We start from the raw sequence: 21,911 nt of genomic DNA, 5'->3' as shown, positions 1-21,911 counted from the left end.
TAATTATCTGAAGTGGCTCAAACTAATCTTTTGAAGTTGTGATATGTAGAAAGGGAAAAATGGGAGGAGATAAATGCCAAATCCGCTTCCTTAAGATGAAACTATTTAAATGCCATACATCAGAATAGGGAAGGTCAGTAAAGGGATCTTGAGGTGGTAAATAGCCCTTGTACCAAAATAAATCATTATGGTCAGTGAGTGCCCTGATACCAGCCTGATTATATGAAAAAAGTAGGCATCATGTTGATGACTCCTGACTTCCTGAGGGCTTGTCCTTGCTCAGCAGTGTCCTTTGACCGAAGTGTGTTGTTGGGTTTTGGGCTGGATTGCATCATGGAAGCTTAGGTTGCATACTGCTGCAGTGCATAATCCTTGTTCCTGTTCTCCCTGCTCTGCTGGAGGATTCAGCCTCAGGACCTGGGAACTGAAAATGATTCTGTCACCAAGGCCTGAAAATCCAGACCAGATATGATGACTGACCAAGGATCTTGGGTAGCAACACTGCATAGTATAGGACTTGTCATTTTTGCCTTAATCTCTGCTGGTCAGTCTAGGATACAGTGTTTTGGAAAAACTTGCTCTCGTTATTTTAAAAGTAGATCACTTCCACCATATCAAGATCACAGAGTTTGGTTATAGCTTTTAGCTCTTTTTGGTTGATGAAGTGTTTGGGTTCTGCAATGTTTGCCTAAAAGTGAGTTGATATGTGACCTATAACTTTGATTCTGAACAAGACTCAAGTCATAGCATTTACTATATTGAATGCATTTAATTCTTTGTCCAGCTAAGAATAAGCAGGAAGAAGACCCTCAAAGAATCTTAGAATATCTGGCATGATAATTTTTCAAACTGGGCTATATAGAGCCTTCTCAGGGGTCATTTCTGGAGTATATCCATGGTAGACATGGAAAACCCCGTCATCTTGGTGTCTAGCTTCCATTTCACTGCTCCTGCTCCCCACCACCACACCCATGTTTGACTCTGCTAAAGTTGCTGTTACATTGGGTTTCCCCATAAGATTTCAGTCGATCAGAATGTTTTGAGGCTGAAAACAGATCAAAAAGCAGAAGGTAAATGGGAATCTATAAAGGTTAGTAAACTTGCTTAAAGTTACAGAGAAGGTACTGGCAGGTATAGGACTTCTCTGCACTGATTTTGTTTTCTCATTTACACTGCCTTAAATATATCCTTGTAGGCACTCAATACAGTTTGTTTGAGTTTAATTGAATCCTTGGTGTTTCGTCTCTTCTATATGCTGTCCAGAATGCCTATGCAAAATGCTGACCTGCATATTCCCATTTCCAGTGACCTGCCTTGGAATATGAACAGGAAAATCCAGGTATATCCATGGACAAAACATTTTTAGAATGGCTCTGTGAAAATATCTACAATTGCTTTGTTCTTAAAAAAAAAAAAATCTGAAACAAATTTGTTTCCAATTAAACATTTACTTTATATCTACTTGATGACTACCTAGTGGCTGCCTTTAAACAGGAAGGGAAGGCAAGGAATACCACTCCAGAGAGGGTGCTGGGACTCTAGCAGCATATATTCTGGGTGGCAAGATTATAGACATGCTACAAGTTCCAGATTCTCAGAGTGGTGACGTTTTCTTTATTCTAAGTGAGTACAGTTCAAAAGTAAGGAGTGATGTGTTCATTTTAAAGGATGTTTCTGTGATTCCTTTTCTCCTAGTAAATTAGTTTTTCTTTGAAGTAACTAGTCACTTGTCCAGTCATTTACTCAAAACAATTGGTTATAGCTGATGTCAATGGTAGGAGAATTTTGTTTGGGGGTTTACTAACATTATATGAAAGAGAAAAGTCTGAAGACCTTTCCAGAGGCATTTCGATATGTGGGTTCAGTTGCTTGGGAGGAGAACATTTCAGGAAGCAGGCCTTTGGGAGTGCAGAGTGGTGGCAGTGATGATATTGTGGGCCATGTGCACAGGGTGAAGAGAAATTCCATTGGTTGTCCAGCTGGGAAAAGATGGAAATTGCTAACAGTGGCACTTGATAGGAGAAAAGTGGGTCAGGAAGGAACAGGCCCATAAGGTTGCCCAATGCTGGACAACACCATTTACAAGGAGGGGAATGGGGACCTTTGGAGTTGGGTAATCTAGTGCCCCTGACCAGGTCTCTGACGATAGTACTCTCTCCCCTGATTGAAAAGTGTGTTTGTTCCTGATGGGAAGGGATGAGTGCATTGATGCAGTGTCTGGTTTGACCAGATTGGTCTTCAAGATTGACTAGTTGGTCATGATGATCTCTCTTTTGACTTTTGTTTTTGACAAATAAGAAGTTGGCAAACCAGAGGGAACGTATTGTTCCTGGGTCCATTAGAGTTTGAGTTAAGTACATAATACTGTGTGGTGGTGATTGTCATTTTAACACTGTCTGTTATCCAAAGGGAACGGTTAGATGTAAACTATTGAGATAATTCATGATTCTCTCATGGGGACTAAATGTGAGTTAAACAACAACTAAAATAATTAAAGAAAACATATTTTGACTTCATATTTCTGTAACATTACATGGTGTCTTTAGCAGGTCACATTAAATCGTTAGTCTTTTAAAAGAAATTTTATTCTACCAGGTACTTGTGAATCTGACATAAGGCCAGATTTTCTTCTAGTGCTGAAAATGGCAAGTACTGTTCTGAATTGGTGACAGCTACAGATTTAATGATTAGATCAAGGGAGGTGGCTTCAATTAAATAAATATCAGTTAAGTTGGTTGTCATATGGACCTCTTCTCCTGAGGTTAATTATGCTGTCCCTTCAACAATTCTCTCACATCACTGAGAATCCAACAATTCACTTCTGACACAAACTGCCTGGAGTTTGTGCAGATCCCACAGGTTAGTGACTCAGTCTCAGGAGACTGCCCCACTTCAAGTGCCAGCCGCAAGTATCAGGTTGTCTCAAATTCCTCCTTGCACTTTTGCCTGGCAGACCTCAAATTTAGGGGTTCCCATGACCACCCTCCCCCACTATGGATGATTTGCTAGAACATATGACTCATTTAGCTGGTAAAACATGATATTTATGAATTCAGTTTCATTATAAAGGCTACAACTCAGAAACAGCCAAATGGAAGACCTGAATAGGGCAAGATTTGAATTAGGGGCATAGAGCTTCCATGTCCCCTCTGAGCATGCCAGCCTCCCAGCACATCAGTGTATTCACCAATTCTGAAGCTCCCCTGTGTGCTAAGTTGCTTCAGTCATGTCTCACTCTTTGCAACCCTAAGGACTAGCCTGTCAGGGTCCTCTGTCCTCTGTCCATGGGATTCTCTAGGCAAGAATACTGGAGTGGGTTGCCATGCCCTTCTCCAGGAAATCTTCACAACCCACGGATCAAACCCGCATCCCTTACGTCTACCTGTATTGACAAGCAGGTTCTTTACCACTCGTGCCATCTGGAAGCCATAAGCTCCCCTCAGTTCAGCTCAGTTACTCAGTCATGTCCTACTCTTTGCAACACCATGGACTGCAGCACACCAGGCTTCCCTGTCCATCAGCAACTCCTGGAGCTTGCTCAAACTCATGTCCATCGTGCTGGTGATGCCATCCAACCATCTTATTCCCTGTCATCCCTGTCTCCTCCTGCCTTCAATCTTTCCCAGCATCACAGTCTTTTCCAGTGAGTCAGACCTTCGCATCAGGTGGCCAAAGTACTGGAGCTTCAGCATCCATCCTTTCAATGAATATTTAGCACTGATTTCCTTTAGAATTGACTGGTTTGATCTCCTTGCAGTCCAAGGGATTGTCAAGAGTCTTCTCTAAGACCACAGTTCAAAGGCATCAATTCTTTGGCGCTCAGCTTTCTTTATGGTCCAACTCTCACATCCATATATGACTACTGGAAAAACCATAGCTTTGACTATACGGAAGCTCCCTTAGCCTTGTTTCAGTTTCAGTTGTGGTTCCTTTATGTAGGCATAATTTATTAAAGTATTGACCTTTGTTGATGAAACTTCAGCCACCCTTCCCTTCCTTAAGGGCTAAAGGTGGGACTGAAAGTTCTAGTCATTTGCCTGGGCTTTCTGACAAAGGTAGCTTCTCTTCAAACTATCAAAAAGAAACTCAGGTGTGGTCCAAACCCTGCTCCTTAATGAATAACAAGAAGTCTATCTGGGGACAAAGTAGTAACTGGGGACAAAGACCAAATGTTTTTTATTATACCCCATTAGTACTCCAGTTATATCCCAAAAGTAGGAATAAGGTTGTAAGTGTGCTCAATCGCTCAGTCCTGTCCAACTCTTTGCAACTCTTTGTGATCTTGTGGACTACAACCCAGTCTCCTCTCTCCATGGAATTCTCCAGCCAAGAATATTGGAGTGGGTTGCTACTTCCTCCTTGAGGGGATCTTCGACACCCAGGGATTGAATCCCATCTCCTTGCATTGGCAGGCAAATTCTTTACTACTGAGCCACCAGGAGTAAGGTTACCGAAAGTTGATTTTGGTGAAAAGTAACAATATGCATTTAGTTTTAATTTGATGGCTTGTGTTTTTTTGGTCAAGAGAGTGCAAATTGCATAGTTTCAGATTACAAGGAGCAAAGTCTTCCCTCAATCAGTATGAAATGGCACTCAGAATGTGTTATATATATGTTTTAATTTTATATATGCATTCCCTAACGCAATAAGGAAGCTCACTTTTAGGAAATTAGATACACAGAAATCATATTTCCTTTCACTGTGAATTTAAAGTTTCAAATGTACATAGTGCACAGGTACTATGCACTATGTGTGTGTAGAGTCTGGGTTTGCATCTGAACTTTACCATGTACTTGTCACTTGACCTTGGATGGGCCACTTAGCATCTCTAAGCCTTGTTTTCTTCATGTATTAAGTGAAAATAATCACAGTAAATAGTTGTGAGGAGTCAATAAGACATTTGCAGGACATGGCACAATGCCTGGCATATAGATAAACATTTAATAATGGTAGTTATTATTAACTGCTTGCATGTACAGTGAAACTCACATGCATTGGCAGCTTCCAACAGGCCAGGAACTATACTATTTTGCCTTCTCTTATATGGGAAGTATGGGACAGTGTATAAATCATTGCTGGGCACGTAGTAGACACACGTTATCTATCACTTGAAAATAAAACCTGGTCTGGGTATCTGGGAAATACTGGAGTAACTCTGTAATGGAAACTTCCAGCTTGTTTCCAAAGCTAGCCTAAAACCCAGAGATGGAAAATCTTCCTCCTGAAACCATATAGAGCATGCATGAATCTAGCAATGGGGACAGGAGATCAGTGGCTAGGATATTGTTGGATCCAAAAGTGGGAAACTGATCCAGGAGACATTTTTATCATTGGCAGCATGCCTTGAGATTCAGTGAGTTTGGGAAAACCACATGAGAGTTCAGGAAGGAAGCAACAGATTTATTTCAGCCCATTGAGACACTCTTTGAGAGTCCACTGGCAAATACCATGTTTTGTGTATTGCTTCTCAGAGAAAATGAAAAACCTGGATCTGCTGTCAAAGGGCTTAGCAACTCCTTGAAGTTCACTTCTTGGGGAAGTCCCTAAGGACTAATTCTCCCTGTATCTTACCCATCTGTAGATTCTACTTTAGTAGACCACCACTGGACTAAGTTCTAGTCTAGAGTCTGACACCAGTTCTGTGTGTCCTTGGGCAAGTTACACCCCCTCTATGAGCCTGTTTTCTTAGCTGCAATGAAGGATTTGGTACTAAATCACTGTTCCCCAAAGTGTGGCTTTGGTTACATTGTTAGTGTATGTGCTGCTGAAATGAGTGTACAAAGGGGTGTTTTTTAATACATGAGATTATTTTTGCCTGATGAATACTTTTTATCCTATATTTTTATTAACGTGTATTAATGAAAGTGTAACTAGCATATTAGACCTATGACTTCATGGATAATGTTACTTTCAGTTCAGTTCAGTCGCTCAGTCGTGTCCGACTCTTTGCAACCTCGTGAATCACAACACGCCAGGCCTCCCTGTCCATCACCAACTCCTGGAGTTTACTCAGACTCATGTCTATCGAGTCGGTAGGGTGATATTAAAGTGGATTTTTTTTTATCCTTTCAAGAAAAGCCTTAGAGGAACGATAGTTGGGATGGTAAACGGATGTAGAAGATCATAAAGGTTGTGTAGGAATAGCTGATGTGTTTATAAGTTCTAAGACTGAGTAATTCTAGTGCATTGCCATACTTTCATAAAGCCTTTGTGGTGATGGACTCAGTAGACAGGTCTAAATTTGAGTGGCTTTTAAAAAACTTGCCTAACTTAAGGCAAGTTGACAAATTTATTCTTATGCATTCATGGTGAAAATGCCCATGAGTTCGTTGTGTAGAATTTGAATTAGCATAGACTTTAGAAGTGGTGGCTTTTTTTTAAATAACAAAGAATGAATAATGTTGCTTCCTCTCACTTTTAGCAGATTCCTCAAAACCTGGATTGATCTTTAGTTCTTTTCACTCCTTGTTGGGGAACTCCCTAAGACAGGAGTTAGGGGTTCCCATTTGTTCTGTTGGGGGGGAAGAAAAAGCCACTCCCTATCTCTTGAATGCATGCCTGTGCCTGCTTTCTCTGTTCTGGAGATGCTGAGGCTGCCCCATCCTAATGATCTCTGCTTTACTTCTTCCTGGAAGCCACTTTAAAGGTGCAGTGTGATGTGTGCCCTAAAATGAACATAAATTCTGAGGCAAGGTTTTTGAAAATTTCATATCACTTTTTGTTGTATTGGTTTTCACATAGTGGGAATCTTGAGAAGTGAAACGAGCAGTGGTGGAAATGAAATAAACTTGTGGGAGGTACTTTCTTTTTAAGCAAAACCCAGAAAAAATAGTGCAATCTTGATTGTGTAGTAGGAGCCAAGAAATCTGCTTTCAGATGTAGTCTGTGGTTTAGATTTTTTTTTTAAAGTATTATCTGTGTTACCTTGACATTTTCTGTGTATCTTAACACTGTCATCATTCATTATCTACATTTAGTTGTTGACCTCTCTTCTGTAAATGATATTGTTCTGTTTCATTCTCAACGTAAAGGGCTATTCATTTGATATAGCGTCTTGTAATAAATTGTTGCATGTTTCAAACTGTATAGTATTTAAAAATTGCTATAAAGATGGCTTCAAGTCTTTTATTTTTCTGATCCATGTGTTATCTAGTCAGTTCAGTTCAGTTGCTCAGTTATGTCTGACTCTGCAACCCCATGGACTGCAGCATGCCAGGCTTCCCTGTCGATCACCAACTCCTGGAGCTTGCTCAGACTCCTGTCCATCGAGTCGGTGATGCCATCCAACCATTTCATCCTTTGTCATCCCCTTCTCCTCCGGCCTTCAATCTTTCCCAGCATCAGGGTCTTTTCCAGTGAGTCAGATCTTCACATCAGGTGGCCAAAGCTTTAACATCACTCCTTCCAATGAATATTCAGGGCTGATCTCCTTTAGGATTGACTGGTTTGATCTCCTTGCAGTCCAAGGGACTCTGAAGAGTCTTCTCCAGCACCACAGTAAAAAAGTGTCAATTGTTCGGCACACAGCATTCTTTATGGGCCACCTCTCACATCCATACATGACTACTGGAAAAACCACAGCTGTGACTAGATGGACCTTTGTCAGCAAAGTAATGTCTCTGCTTTTTAATGTGCTATCTAGCTTTTCTTCCAAGGAGCAAGCGTCTTTTAATATTCATGGCTGCAGTCACCACCTACAGTGATTTTGGAACCCAAGAAACTAAAGTCTGTCACTGTTTCCATTGTTTGCCCATCTGTTTGCCATGAAGTGTTGGGACCGGATGCCATGATCTTAATTTTTGGAATGTTGAGTTTAAACCAACTTTTTCACTCTCTTCTTTCTCATCAAGAGGATCTTCAGTTCCTGTTCACTTTTGCCATAACGGTGCTTGTCTGAGGTTATTGATATTTCTCCCAGCAGTCTTGATTCCAGCCTGTGCTGCATCCAGCCTAGCGTTACTCATGATGTACTCTGCAGATGAGTTAAATAAGCAGGGTGACAATATACAGCCTTGATGTATTCCTTTCCCGATTTGGAACCAGTCTGTTGTTCCATGTCCAGTTCTAACTGTTGCTTCCTGACCTGCATACAGATTTCTCAGGAGGCAGGTAGGGTGGCCTGGTAGTCCCATCTCTCTCAGAATTTTCCACAGTTTATTGTGATCCACACAGTCAAAGGCTTTGGCATAGTCAGTGAAGCAGAGGTAGATGTTTTTCTGGAACTCTCTTGCTTTTTCTGTGATCCAATGAATGTTGGCAATTTGATCTCTGGTTCCTCTGCCTTTTCTAAATCCAGCTTGTACATCTGGAGGTTCTTAGTTCATGTACTGTTGAAGCCTGGCTTGGAGAATTTTGAGCATTACTTTACTAGCGTGTGAGATGAGTGCAATTGTGCGATAGTTTGAACATTCTTTGGCATTGCTTTTGGGGTTGGAATGAAAACTGACCTTTTCCAGTCCTGTGGCCACTGCTGAGTTTTCCAAATTTGCTGGCATATTGAATGTAGCACTTTAACAGCATCATCTTTTAGGATCTTTTAGCTATCTAGTCAAAATTAGGTTAAAATAGAACAAAATGGTGACAGTGCGGTAACTTAAGATTCTTTTCTTCCTTCATTTTCTCTCTGTCATTGGTTTAATACAAAGTTTTTACATGATTTCATAATGAGAAACTCTCAGATGTTCCCCAATCGAGGTGGCATCTAATGTTCCAAGCCACAAGCTCTCAAACTTTGTAAATTTTGGTTTTGTCATCCATACTATCTTGTCTCCCGAGAAGAAGTAGTAAACTGTATTACTTAGCATATTGGAAGAATCTGTATTCAAGACTGTATTTTGCAGTATTAAAAAAAATCTCTTTCTTACTAAAATCTGTTTCATGACTTGCACAATACTCATCCTATACACACATTTACAAGACCCACCTTACTCAGGGTAGGTGTCAGGTTTTTGACAGTCTGTTTCCCTTGGGGCTTCCCTGATGGCTCAGTGGCAAAGAATCCACCTGCAATGCAGGAGGTGTAGAATCTATCCCTGGATTGGGAAGATCCTCTGGAGAAGGAAATGGCAGCTCACTCCAGTATCTTGCTCCTTTCCTGTCTCCTGAGAAACCTGTATGAAGCAACAGTTAGAACTGAACATGAAACAACTGACTGTTTCCAAATTTGGAAAGGAGTGCGACAAGGCTGTGTATTGTCATTTTGCTTATTTAACTTATATGTAGAGTACATCATGTGACATGCCGTCCTGCATGAAGCACAAACTGGAATTAAGATTGCTGGGAGAAATATCAATCACTTGAGATGCAGGTGATACCACTCTAATGGCAGAAAGTAAAGAGCTTCTTGGGCTTGGCTTCCCTTGTGGCTCAGCTGGTAAAGAATTTGCCTATAATGCAGGAAACCTGGGTTTGATCCCTGGGTTGGGAAGATCCCCTGGAGAAGGGAAAGGCTATCCACTCCATATTTTGACCTGGAGAATACCATGAACTGTATAGTCTATCGGGTCACAAAGAGTCGGATATGACTGAGCGACTTTCACGAAGAGCCTGTTGATGAAGGTGAAAGAAGAGAGTGAAAAAGCTGACTTAAAACTCACCATTCAGAAAACTAAGATCATGGTATCCAGTCCCATCGCTTCATAGCAAATAGAAGGGGAAAAAATAGAAGCAGTGGCAAATTTTCTTTTCTTGGGCTCCAAAATCACTGTGGACGGTGACTGCAGCCATGAAATTAAAAGAAGAAAAGCTGTGACAAACCTAGATAGTGTGTTAAAAAGCAAAGACATCACTTTGCTGACAAAGGTCCGTATAGTCAGATCTAAGATTTTTCCAGTAGTCATGTATATATGTGACAGTTGAGTCATAAAGAAGGCTTGAGCACTGAAGAATTGATTCTTTCGAATTGTGCTAGAGAGAAGGTTCCTAAGAGTCCGTTGGACTGCAAGGAGATGAAACCAGTCAATTGTAAAGGAAATTAACCCTGAATATTCTTTGCAAGGAATGATGCTGAAGCTGAAGCTCCCGTACATTTTGGCCATCTGATGCAGAGAGCTGACTTGGAAAAGAGCCTGATGTGGGAAAAGATTGAAGAGGAGAAAAGGGGTGGCATCACCAACTAACTCAATGAACGTGAATTAGAGCAAACCTGGGGAGATAGTGAACTGGCATGCCACAGTCCATGGGATCACAAAGAGTCAGTCACGACTTAGCAACTGAATAACAACTATTTCCCTAGGTGCAAAGGCTAGTCATTATTTACAGGTAATTGCTGATGAGTCAGGAGAAATTCTGAAAGGGGATATGTAAGGATTGTGACTTTCATCCTTGATCTGTAGACTAGAATTTGCAAACCTAGAGTGAGGTTGTTTAATACCTTCTCTTCTTGGGAAATTGCCATTGGATCAGTCAGTCTTGGTTCAGGTCTCTTGTGGGCAGCTGAATAGTTGGACTTTTAAAAATGAAAGGCACATAAAAAACACTTCTTTCCCAATCACACAAATAGTTATCTCCATGATAGTATAATCTCCATCTATGGAGTGTAAGTACTCAAGACCACACATTTAAAAAGATAAATTTAATACTGAGTCAGAATGAAAGATGTGCAAACGTAGTGGTAGAGTTCAAAACCTTTTCAGGCCATTCTTAACATGTTTCCAGCGCCACTTTGGTTTTCTCTTGGTAAACTAACCTTTTATTCATTGGGAGCCTTTTCACTTCTAAAATAAAGCCCTTTTAGGATGCTGAAACTTGAACTTTCATGGTGAGTTAAAGTAAAAAAAAAGGGGGGGGGTATACTCAGAGACTTCTCTTGACTTCAAACCTTCCTATTAGAGAACCAGAATTGCTTAATTTATTAGAGCATTTGCTTTTCTAAGTTTCCAGCTCACAACCATTCCGTGGCCTAGCAGAAAGAGATAATAAAAAGTTAAGCAACAGGTAAAAATCTTTTACAGTTGCCTTTTCCCCAGTTGGAAGCAGAGTTTTTCCTTCCCTCTGGGCAGTTTGGCCTCTAAGCTCCTCCTTTTTCTGATTTGAAACTTTACTATTTGCATACAGTGTTTAAATTGATTCACTCACCACCAGGTTCTGAATGTCTCCAGCAGTAGTACCTTTGACTCAGGCAGCTTAAGCAAAAGATTATAATAGTGGTTTAACAGGACAAAATCTTTAAAAACACACTTGAAGGTTGTTTTTACTCAAGATTTCCAAACAGATACAAACTGTTTTCAAAGAAGAGCCAGTCTCTGTGGTTTTCAACTTAGACATACATGAGCAGGGAAGCAGCTTTCCCAGATGGAATGTGGATCTTTCATAGAGAACTTGTGAAGCTGAAAACTCATCTTGTTAAGTCTTGGCCTCCAGACTTGATTCTTTCACCGTTATATTCAAAGTAAAGTATGTGTAGTCTGAATTTTTCTTAAGGATCAACTCTAGGATGGGGTGCATAGTGCTTCAGGGAAAATAAACGTGTTTATATGCTGCCAGATTTTCATTCGAGTAAATTTGAGTGTCTTTTGTGGACCTTGTTTTTAAAAACTTTATGGTAAGAAAACAGATATAAAAATAAGTGAAAGTGTGAAGGGACAGAGACTCTAGGTCAACTTGAAGGAGTCAGGAGAGGAGTCCTATAAGAAGTAAAATCTGATCTGGGATTGAAGTACCAAGAGTAGAGAGGGAGGAGGCATTCCAAACACAAGTAACAGTATGTGTAAAACTACAGCGGGTTGAGAAGCCACGGCATCTTGGGAAGCGGCAGACGTTTCAGTATGCCCGAGGGATGTGGAGTGAGAACAGGAGAATGGCAGTAATTGAGGCCAAATTTTAAAAAAAACCTTGTATACCTTATTAAGGTTGGATTTGTAGGTGAAGGGGAGCTATTAAATAATTTTGAGTAGAGGCATGGCATATTCACATGGGCTATGTGTGTGTTAAAAAGATCACTCCAGTGGCAGTTTGGAAGAGAGATTGAAGGGAGCAATCCCAGAAGCAGGTAAATACTGCAGTAAAGATGGCAGAGGCCTGAACTGTAAAATTATTGAGGGAGGGATAGATATTTAGGAGTTAGAGCTTAACAAAGTTTGGCATAATCTGTTGAAAAGTTTATTGCTTGCATATCCCACGTGGGTTTTAGGCTAAAAGGTGCTCAGCTCCTGAAGTTGCTCAGAGACCCGAGCTGATGTGGGTTCCACCATCATGTGTTGTACCATCTGTATTGTCTTGGTTACCATGGCAAGGGAAAAGATGGCTGAGATGTCTTGTGCCACCTTTAGGCTTGGGCTTGGAAATGATAAGTATCACATCTGCCTACAGCTCATCATGTCATTTCTGCCTATACCTGTTTGGCCAGAAATGGACACATTTCCTCATCTAACTGAAGAGGCTGGGAAACTGGGGGAACTGATGGCATGTTGGATGAGCTTCTCTGTCTGTGCTACAGTGTAGGGTCTTAAATAAGGTGCTTTATTTCTGAGTGTATTCCCTTATTTGTAAAATAGGAATATCAAGAGTACCAGCCTCACTCCCGAAGACTCTTAGAGGATCCCCAAGACACTTTTCGTAGAATCTGAAAGACCAGATTCTCTTCTTAGTAATACTAACATCATTTGTCCTTTAGACTTTGAGTCTACATGGTGTGTTATATCACAAAAGATTGAATGAGAAGCACATACAGGAAATTAGCTGTCTTCTAAGCCAGACCTTAGAGACATTTTCAAAAATGTAAAACAATGTCGCTGTTCTTATTAAGTTTTTGGAAATACAGTTATTTTTCATAAAATTGTCATTTATGTTAACATATAATGATTTATTATTGATATTTAGTTTTTAGAAGCTATTATTTTCTTATGTAGACTTCCTCTTTCCCTAATTCTTCAATATTTTTATTCTTTGTACTATACATACTTCGATAACCTTGCTTAAAATGCATACATATATAATAACAATTATGTGTCTTTATTTTTATTTTTAAAATTGTTATATTAACAGTGTTGTGTTAGTTTCAGACATATAGCAAAGTGATTATCCAAACACAGGTATCTATTCTTTTTCAAATTCTTTTCCCATTTAGTTATTACAGAATATTGAGCAGAATTCTCTGGGGGTGCTTGTTGAAGGTCCTTGTTGGTTATCTATTTTAAATATAGCAGTGATGTTTTAAGTGAATTAATACAGTATTTTTAAATTTTTCAGTTAAAAAAAGTACCAGCCTCATAGGGCAGCTTTAGGGATTAACTGCTGTCACAACTCTAAAACGCCTAGCATTGTGTCTGGCACAATAAAGATATTGGAGGGAATCTTTAAGTTTGATCTTGAACTTTTCTTCTTATGTGCCGTAGGTGGGTGTCCTCAGTCATATCCGACTCTTTCGCGACCCCATGGACTATAGCCTGCCAGGCCCCTCTGTCCATGGGATTTCCCAGGCAGTAATACTGGAGTGAAATGCCAGTTCCTTCTCCAGGGGATTATCCCAACACGAGTCAAACCTAAGTCTCCTGACTCTCCTGCATTGGCAGGGGGATTCTTTACCACTGAGCCACCTGTGATTATTTACTTAGTGGATTAAAAACCAAGTTAAAAAAAGAAGCAGCGTAAATTAGAGTTCATCATCGAAGTGAGAGTAAGTGTGCTTCATAAGGTGTGTGTGTGTGTGTGTGTGTGTATGGCATTTGGTCAGCGTGTAACTTGTTTCGTCACTGATTGTTGCAGTTCAAGTCGGAAAGACACTGATTTAGTTCAAGCTCTCATTTTACAGTGACTGAAAGACTTAAATATACTAAACAAAAAAATGAGTGTATTCTACTATACTTTTTTGAAAGAGGCAGTTTAAACTGCGTTAATGTGTTTACTTATTTTTGGTTGCCCTGGGTCTTCGTTGCTGTGCGCAGCCTTTCTCTAGTTGTGGCAAGTGGGGGCTTCTCTCTGTTGTAGTGTGCTGGCTTCTTATTGCAGTGGCTTCTCTTGTGAAGCTTCTGGGTGCCTGGGCTATAGTAATTGCGGCACGTGAACTCAATAGTTGTGGCTCATGGGCCTTAGAAAGTGTGGGCGCCAGTTGTTGTGCATACTGGCTCAGTAGTTGTGGTGCAGCACACTTTAGTTGCTCCACAGCATGTGGAATCTACAAATATCAAGGATCAAACCCATGTCTCCTGCATTGACAGGCAGATGTCTATCCACTGTACCACCAGAGAAGTCCATAGTTTTAAAAAGTAGGCTTGAAAAAAATCATCCTTAACTTTGAGAAAGAGTAGAACATGGATTTGAATTTCCAAAGTGTTTGTTAGATGCCAGTTAGCCCTTTTCATTTTACCATATACACTTCCTGCCTTCTTGGAACTTTAATCCAAGATGTAGTCACTAAAACAGTAACATCTTTTCTGTACTTGTCATTTTTTGCTATCTCCTTGAGAGCCATGAATATATATGTTCCATAGGGGTAAAATGCATAATGCATTCAAGCCTTGAATCCATAGTAGAAATAATTATTTATTATAATAGGGGGTCGTCATAGACAATAAAAAATATTCAGTCAGAAGAACTTACTGAGGAAGGAGTTAATGAATATTTTTTTTCTGTTTTTTTCTCTTTTTGACCTGTAAGAAACAAGTACGAAAGTTGTATTTAAGTTTAACAAAGTATTTAAGTGACTTCTCTTTCAATGAATAGTGATGTCAACCTGCTGTGTCTTTTTCAGAGCAGTGGTGGATAATAATGCTTCCATTTTGATTAGCCCATGCTGAGTGAATAGGAGTTAATCCTGGCTGCCTCGCAGAAGTAGATTTGTTACATAATTTATGGTACCCAGAAGCCCTTTGAGGAGGTCTTTATCATCTTATTATCCGGACAGTATCCATCTAGGCCTGAAGATTAATTTTTGTTGTTCTCATCTAGTTCCACCAGACTGATTTAACAGCAACTTGCTGTTAAATGCTGGCACTTGGTTTTTGCTTTTGACACAAAGGTATGCTAATCAAGAATGGCTGTTAGGAATCCTGTAATGTTTCAATTAGTGATTTATTGTCATTTAGAGGGTTCCCCCCCACCCCCATTAAACCGATTTAACTTCAGAAAAATGAGTCAGTTCAGGGTTTCAAGCATTTCTTCTTCAACTAGCCTCCAAAAAAGGTTTATTAATGATTCTGTCTTGTAAATTGCTGCTGCAGTTCATTTGTGTCAGTCCCGTCGCTGCTGAAACAAATGCAGGAGGAATGTCAGTTTAGTTTTCCTTCATCTGGCACATGGACTTCTTAACTCTATTACTGGTAGATGCCTGCTGTTAAACAAGTCTGTACTATTTTTTATGACTTGCTGAGAAGTCATGTGGTAGTGTGATCCCTGTCCCCAACTACCAGTGCTTAAACTTATAATTTTCAATGTATTGTGTTAAAACAGACTTCTAATTCTGGATATTTTTCTTTTCAGTTTTAAACCTAAAGGTGGAAGTTCTATTTTTAGAAAATACTCTCCTAGAAAAGTTACTGGTGTTGCTACCCCAAATACTAGGCCTAAGGGAAATACTAGGCCTAAGGGTGGGAAGAGCAAGAGCTGACTGTTTCACATGGCTAAGCAGAATGTGTGGGCTGGTCTGCCAGCCAGCAGAGGTGAAAGCTGCCCTTTGCTTCCTTGGCAAGTACAACTGGCTGTGAAGGCCCTGATTAGGACTTTAGGTTTTGGCCTTTTCCTGGCAGTTATATGAAACATAGTCTATTGTCTCCAGTGGTTCTGAAGAGATGCAGGGCCTTGATGGTCCACATCCCTTGTCCTCTTTGCAGGAAATGTGCTTCATCCCTCAGAATTAAAAGCCAATCTGTCATCAAGCAAATTTTTAAAAATACTACAGTGTAAAAAAATAAGTAGTGTAAAACTTGCTGTGAGTTCTTCATGTTCATTATATAGCATGCAAACAAGCTGTTGGCTTTTGCCCTTACATCTGTAGACACCTTAAAAGTCATTCCTTTGTTTATTGTGATAGAGAAAAAGCAGTTTGGACCAGCACCAGAAGGTTTTTCATTGCTTGGAGAACCCTTGGAGCTTCCTACAGTGCTGCATGGCTATGGCTTGAATAAACTGTCTGGACTTTCACCCTTGCTTGAAGGACAGGCAAGAGTGATTTCCATTATTATGTGGATTTTTCCCAGGGGACTAAGTTGCAGGTCAAAAAGAGGTACTACAGGGTGAACATCTCCCAATTTTAGCTTCAAATTTTGGCTTTTGCTGTTCGAGGTGAAAATTAACTTGCAGAATAAGGAGAGATAGGACTATATACTGCTGACTAAGAAGGTGTGTTTGTATCACATTATCTGGTTAACTGATGAGGTAGGGAATAATTTGGAACAATGAGACGATTTCCTCTTTTCTCTCTGATGGTAGTAGGGTGTTGAGAGGCAAGGTGTCCAGGAATTGGATCTTAGGAACCAGCTCTTGAGTGGTGAAATTAAGGCCTACTCTACATCCTTAGGGCTTCGGTTCCTTGACTGTTGAGTATTTGATAACAACATAGAATTGGTATATATAGCTATCATCTATTGAAAACTAACTGTGCTAGGGACAATGCTAAGCATGTCGTACTCATCATTTATTCAATCGTGAGTTAATACGTTTAAGTGCATAGACTAGTACCTTGTACAGAGTGCTCAATAAATATCAGATTATTATTCAATAGATATTTTCAAAACATTTACTTACATGATAAAGCTTAGGTGCCCAGGACAAAATGTTGAATAAAATAATTTCCACTCTCCTGGAAATTGCTTTCTAGTAGGGGGAGTGGAAAATAAATAAGTTAACCAGAATTTCAGAGAGTGGTATGTGCTAAAGAAATAAAATAGTGTGCTGGATCAGAGGGAGATGGTACTTTAGATTGGTTGGACAAGGAATACATCTCAGCATTTGAACTGAAATCCTCTGATACGAAGGAGCCATTTATTCTTCACAGTGACCCTTTGTCCCAATTTTCAGGTGAGAAAACAGAGATGCAGGGTGACTAAGTATGTGTGGAAAGTGAATAGAGCTGGGCTGTACAGACCCTATCATTCTGCATCCAAAGCATATCATGTCCTTCCCAGAAGGGCAGCTGTAGGAGTTGAACTATATGCAGTTGGTTTTGAGTAAAAGAAATGGAGTTGGTTGCAATACAGGTAAAACCCTCAGGCAATTTAGAAAAGTTGTAATTTCATGGACCCCCACAATCCTGGGATGCAAAATTTGAGTATGAGTGTGTGTATGTATGTATATTTTATTCTAGAATCCAAAGCTATCTTCAACTTCTCAAAGGTGATGACAAAAACAGCCTGTGCACCACTGCTTTCTTTTAGGATGTTTTTCATATTGTTTTTTTGGAAAGTAAGGCCTACTTGCTAGGGCAGAGTTTTGTTTTGTTTTTTTTTCACTTTGGTGATTTATTATTTACAAATCTCTGCTTCTATACAGGATAACAATTGCACTGTTTTGTTTTGTTTTTTTTTTTTTTAAATGAGATAAAATGGCATCGCTGATGTGGCCAGTGGGCCCAGGCCCCACTGCTCGGTCCTGGGAAGGAGTGCCTGGTCTGGAGCCCTCTGGCCAGCAAACCTGCCAGGGGCCAGGGGCTGATGCAGCCCCCTACCCTCCCACCTCATCCATCTGGGGTTGCAACTGGCCTGGCAGAGTAGGGGCAGAGCTGACAGAGGTCCTGGTGCTGCAGGTAGACGCCAGTCCCCCACGTGTCCTCAGTGAGGGTCAGTCCCAGAGGGCCCAGGGGTGGCCGCCGTGCTCAGAGGACCTGCTCTGTGCTGGAGGCTGAGATGTCCAGGAGCCACCTGGCCACATAGGGGTTTAGTTCGTCCTTGTCTCGGCAGAGTGTCCACATGTACAGCGTTTGCAGTACCGTCTCCAGGTCGCCCTAGACCACCTTGCCTTTGGAGTTCTTGATCACCATCACCATCTGGGCCTGGAAGGTGATGATCAGCACAGACCCCTGCTCTATTATCATGCCCATGGCCATATCGATGTTGTCAGTGTCCACGATATGGGAGTGCAACTGGAGGGCCAGACCCTTGGCCTGCTGGATCAGTTTGGCCAATTGGCTGTAGACAGCTTCATAGCACCAGTCTTTGAGAATGTCAAGCTCCTGGGAAATCATGGCCTCTAGAACGTTGGGGATGATGTCGTTCTCACACTGCTACAGGAACCAGTCCTTATCGATAGCGGGGTCTACACGCAGGATCTCTGTGAGCACCTCTGACATCTCCATCTTCGAGAACAGGCCTCCCAGCAAGCCTGTGATCTTGTCTGTCAGTATGTGGGACTCCCAGATAAAGTCGTCATCGCTCTCTTCATATTTCATTTTCATCTCGAAGAACTGATTGAACACGCATTGTTGTCCCTGAAGTTCTTCCACTGCTGGTATCACTTGGAGTCCTTGTGTAGCACGACCCCCAGTGCCTCCTCGTTGCCCTCAAACATTTTCTCTTCCTTGAATTTCTCTCTGTCGAATTCCTTCCTTTTCAAGGGCCGTTCAGGCCATTGGTAGGGTCTGGTCTGTCCCAGGATGCTCTCGTTGATCTCCTTGACAGACTCCACGCCCTGGGAGAGGACTTTGAAGGCAGTGGTCCAGCCGAGCTTCTCCCCACCTTTGGACACTGACTTGGCAGATTGCTTGGTGGTCTTGGCTGCTTCTTCCACACTCTCCTTGATATTTCTGCCAAGGTCACTTTTACTGACTTCATCAAGACTCTCTTTGACAATGCCCATAATCTCCCCTAGCTTCTTCCTGATCACCTCACTCCTCCGCTGTGTTTTCAGTTCAGTGGTTTTGTATTTCCTCCTGGCTTCCTGGAATGCATCTGACTCTTCCAGCTTCTTGGCCTTATTTCAGAACTTTTTTATACTTTGTTTCATTTCTTTGTTTTTGGCTAATTCCTCTTTGATGTTATTGAGCAAACTGGAGAGAAACCCTCTTCTGTTTCCAGAGGAATAGGATTTGGACAGGGTTAGTTCTCCCCTTGGCTGGGCAGCTGGTAGGTACCGTGGGGTAGCACCCCTAGATTGTGGCTGGACAGGAGATGGACTCCGCTGCCAAAATATCTCTGTGGGCAGTGGCACCAGCCTGCCCACAGCGCTGCCACTGCCATGGTAGAGGATCCTGTGTGCTAGGGCAGAGTTTTAATAGAAAGCATTGCAAATGACCATTCAGTTCAGTTCAGTTGCTCAGTCTATTCACCTCTTTGGGACCCCATGGTCTACAGCATGCCACACTTGCCTGTCCTTTACTATCTCACGGAACTTGCTCCAACTCATCTCCATTGGGTTGGTGTTGCCACCCAACCATCTCCTCCTCTGTCATCCCCTTCTCTTGCTGCCTTCAGTCTTTCCCAACATCAGGGTCTTTTCCAGTGAGTCGGCTCTTCTCATCTGGTGGCCAAAGTATTGGAGCTTCAGCATTACTCCTTCCAACGAATATTCAGGACTGATTTCCTTTAGGATTGACTGGTTTGATCTCCTTGTAGTCCAAGGGACTCTCAGGAAGCTCCATCACTACAGTTCAAAAGCATTAATTCTTTGTCATTCAGCCTTTTATCCAACTCTCACATCCGTACATGGCAACTGGAAAAACCACAGCTTTGACTAGACAGACCTTTGTCAGCAAAGTAATGTCTGTGCTTTTTAGTATGCTGTCTAGGTTTGTCATAGCTTTTCATCCAAGGAGCAAGTGTCTTTTAATTTCATGGCTGCAGTCACCTTTCGCAGTGATTTTGGAGCCCAAGAAAATAATGTCTGTCACTTGTTCCATTTTTTCCCCATCTGTTTGCCATGAAGTGATGGGGCCAGATGCCAGATCTTAGTTTTCTGAATTTGGGGTTTTAAGCGAGCTTTTTCACTCTCCTCTTTCACTTTCATCAGAGGCTCTTCAGTTTCTCTTGGCTTTCTGCCATAAGGGTGGTGTCATCTGCATATCTGAGGTTATTGATATTTCTCCTGGCAGTCTTGATTTCAGCTTGTGCTTCATCCAGCACAAGTACATCTCATGATGTACTCTGCATATAAGTTAAATGTCTGTTGACAATACACAACCTTGATGTACTCCTTTCCAAATCTGGAACCAGTCCATTCTTGGACTGCATACAGGTTTCTCAGGAAGTAGGTAAGGTGGTCTGTTATTCCCATCTCTTGAAGAATTTTCCACAGTTTGTTGTGATCCATAGTCAAGAACTTCAGCATAGTCAGTGAAGCAGAATTAGATGTTTTTTTTCTGGAATTCTCTTTCTTTTTCTATGATTCAACAGATGTTGACAATTTGATCTCCGGGTCCTCTCCATTTTCTAAATCCAACTTGTGCATCTGGAAGTTCTTGGTTCACGTACTGTTGAAGGCTCGCTTGGAGAATTTTGAGCATTACTTTGCAAGCGTGTGAGATGAGTACAATTGTGCAGTAGATTAAGCATTCTTTGGCATTGCCTTTCTTGGGGATTGGAATGAAAACTGACCTTTTCCAGTACCGTGGCCACTGCTAAGTTTTCCAAATGTGCCGGCATGTTGAGCGCAGCACTTTCACAGCATCATCTTTTAGGATTTGAAATAGCTCAACTGGAATTCCATCACCTCCACTAGCTTTGTTCGTAGTGATGCTTCCTAAGGCCCCCTTGACTTTGCACTCCAGGATGTCTGGCTCTAGGTTAGCGATCACATTAGCATGGTTATCTGGGTAGCTAAGATCTTTCTTGTACAGTTCTTCTGTGTATTCTTGCCACCGCTTCTTAATATTTTCTGCTTCTGTTAGGGCCATACCATTTCTGTCCTTTATTTTGCCCATTTTTGCATGAAATGTTCCCTTGGTATCTCTGATTTTCTTGACGAGATCTCTGGTCTTTCCCATCCTGTTGCTTTCCTCTATTTCTTTGCATTGTTCACTTAGGAAGCCTTTCTTCTCTCCTTGCTATTCTTAGGAACTCTGCATTCAAATGGATATATCTTTCCTTTTCTCCTTTGCCTTTCACTTTTCTTCTTTTCTCAGCTATTTGTAAGGCCTCCTCAGACAACCATTTTGCCTTTTTGCATTTCTTCTTCTAAGGGATGGTCTTTATCACTGCCTCCTGTACAGTGTCACAAACCTCTGTCCATAGTTCTACAGGCAGTGTGTCTATCAGATCTAATCCCTTGAATCTATTTGTCACTTCCACTGTATAATCATAAGGGATTTGATTTAGGTCATACCTGAATGGTCTAGTGGTTTTCCCTACTTTCTTCAAGTCTGAATTTGGCAATAAGGAGTTCTTGATCTGAGCCACAGTTAGCTCCTGGTCTTGTTTTTGCTGAGTGTATAGAGCTTCTCCATCTTTGGCTGCAAAGAATATAATCAATCTGATTCTGATATTGACCATCTGATGATGTCCATGTGTAGAATTGTCTCTTGTGTTGTTGGAAGAGGGTGTCTGCCATGACCAGTGCCTTCTCTAGCAAAACTCTGTTAGCCTTTGCCCTGCTTCATTTTGTACTCCAAGAACAAACTTGCCTGTTAATCCACGGATCTCTTGACTTCCTACTTTTGCATTCCAGTCCCCAGTATTTTTAATTTAATTGTCTGCTTATCTTTACCCTCATTAATGTGCCCTTTGGTCTCATGCCATATGAGTGCACATTTGTGAAATAAGTAACTTGACCAAAAAAAAAAACATCCAAACATTGGGGCCTCAGGTTTCAACCTACAGGGAATATATTTCCAATAAAGACACACTAATGTGAGCATTTCCTATCACTGTCTTCAAAACCTGAATACTTTCTAAATAGACTTTTTAGTACTTGACACCGAAGAGAAATTGTTTCCACCATAGTAATTGAAACCAAGAGAGTAGCAAAGTTATGGTCAGGTCTGGTCTTTCAGTTTCATAGGATGTGGTTTAGATCCAGTAGCCTATATTAGTCAGAAGATTGATCATGTT

The 21,911-nt window shown here is 41.1% G+C and overlaps 1 protein-coding gene and 1 pseudogene across 7 annotated transcripts in view; one reads left to right on the top strand and one right to left on the bottom strand.

Moving 5' to 3' along the window:
• Window positions 1–21,911, top strand: part of DCUN1D3 (defective in cullin neddylation 1 domain containing 3) — a 48,511-nt gene that overhangs the window by 5,194 nt on the left and 21,406 nt on the right. The window contains exons 1-2 of one of the 7 annotated variants that reach the window (XM_069570305.1): window positions 13,512–13,615; window positions 14,690–14,956. The exons of 4 other annotated variants lie outside the window; for them this stretch is intronic. The gene's annotated coding sequence lies outside the window, so the exon portion shown is untranslated. Of the gene's footprint in view, window positions 1–1,263; window positions 1,340–13,511; window positions 13,616–14,689; window positions 14,957–21,911 lie in introns of those variants that run through there. 2 more of the 7 variants (XM_069570300.1, XM_069570303.1) reach the window with 2 other exon arrangements.
• On the bottom strand, window positions 17,664–19,106 carry LOC138429118 (mitochondrial import inner membrane translocase subunit TIM44 pseudogene; annotated as a pseudogene).

This window comes from Ovis canadensis, chromosome 24 (genome assembly GCF_042477335.2).
Source record: "Ovis canadensis isolate MfBH-ARS-UI-01 breed Bighorn chromosome 24, ARS-UI_OviCan_v2, whole genome shotgun sequence".
NCBI classification, from domain to species: domain Eukaryota; kingdom Metazoa; phylum Chordata; class Mammalia; order Artiodactyla; family Bovidae; genus Ovis; species Ovis canadensis.
The sequence above is the reverse complement of the archived record's forward strand: the minus strand, read 5'-3'. Positions and strand labels throughout refer to the sequence as shown.